We start from the raw sequence: 855 nt of genomic DNA on the forward strand, positions 1-855 counted from the left end.
ATATATATATATATATATATATATATATATATATATATATATATATATATATATATATATATATATATATATATATATATATATATATATATATATATATATATATATATATATATATATATATATATATATATATATATATATATATATATATATATATATATATATATATATATATATATATATATTATTATTTGTATTTGTTTTCATTTCATACAAATTTACATTATTTTATGTGTTTTTTGTTCATGTATTAAATACAAATTTAACTAATTATATGTGTATTTTCTATATCTATTTTCATACAAATTGAAAACATTATTATTATTTTTTTTTTGCATATAGTTTTTTACAAATTTTCGTTATTTTATGTGTATTTTGTATATTTATTTTCCTACAAATATACGTTCTTTTGTCGGAATTTTGTTTATTTATTTTAATGCAATTTACATTATTTTAGTGTATTTGATATATATATATATATATATATATATATATATATATATATATATATATATATATATATATATATATATATATATATATATATATATATATATATATATATATATATATATATATATATATATATATATATTTTTTTTTTTTTACTTATTTACATCATTTGATATGTATTGTGTATGTATATTTTCATAGAAATTTACTCTATTTTAGGTGTATTCGTATATATATTTTGATACAAATTTACATTATTTATGTATTTTGCATATCTATTTCAATACAAATTTACTATATTGTGTATATATATTTTATACATTATTTAATGTTTATTTTGAATATATATTTTATACTAATTCAAGTTATTTTATGTGTATTTGTATTTATATTTTCATA

This window comes from Eriocheir sinensis, chromosome 18 (assembly GCF_024679095.1).
Source record: "Eriocheir sinensis breed Jianghai 21 chromosome 18, ASM2467909v1, whole genome shotgun sequence".
NCBI lineage: Eukaryota > Metazoa > Arthropoda > Malacostraca > Decapoda > Varunidae > Eriocheir > Eriocheir sinensis.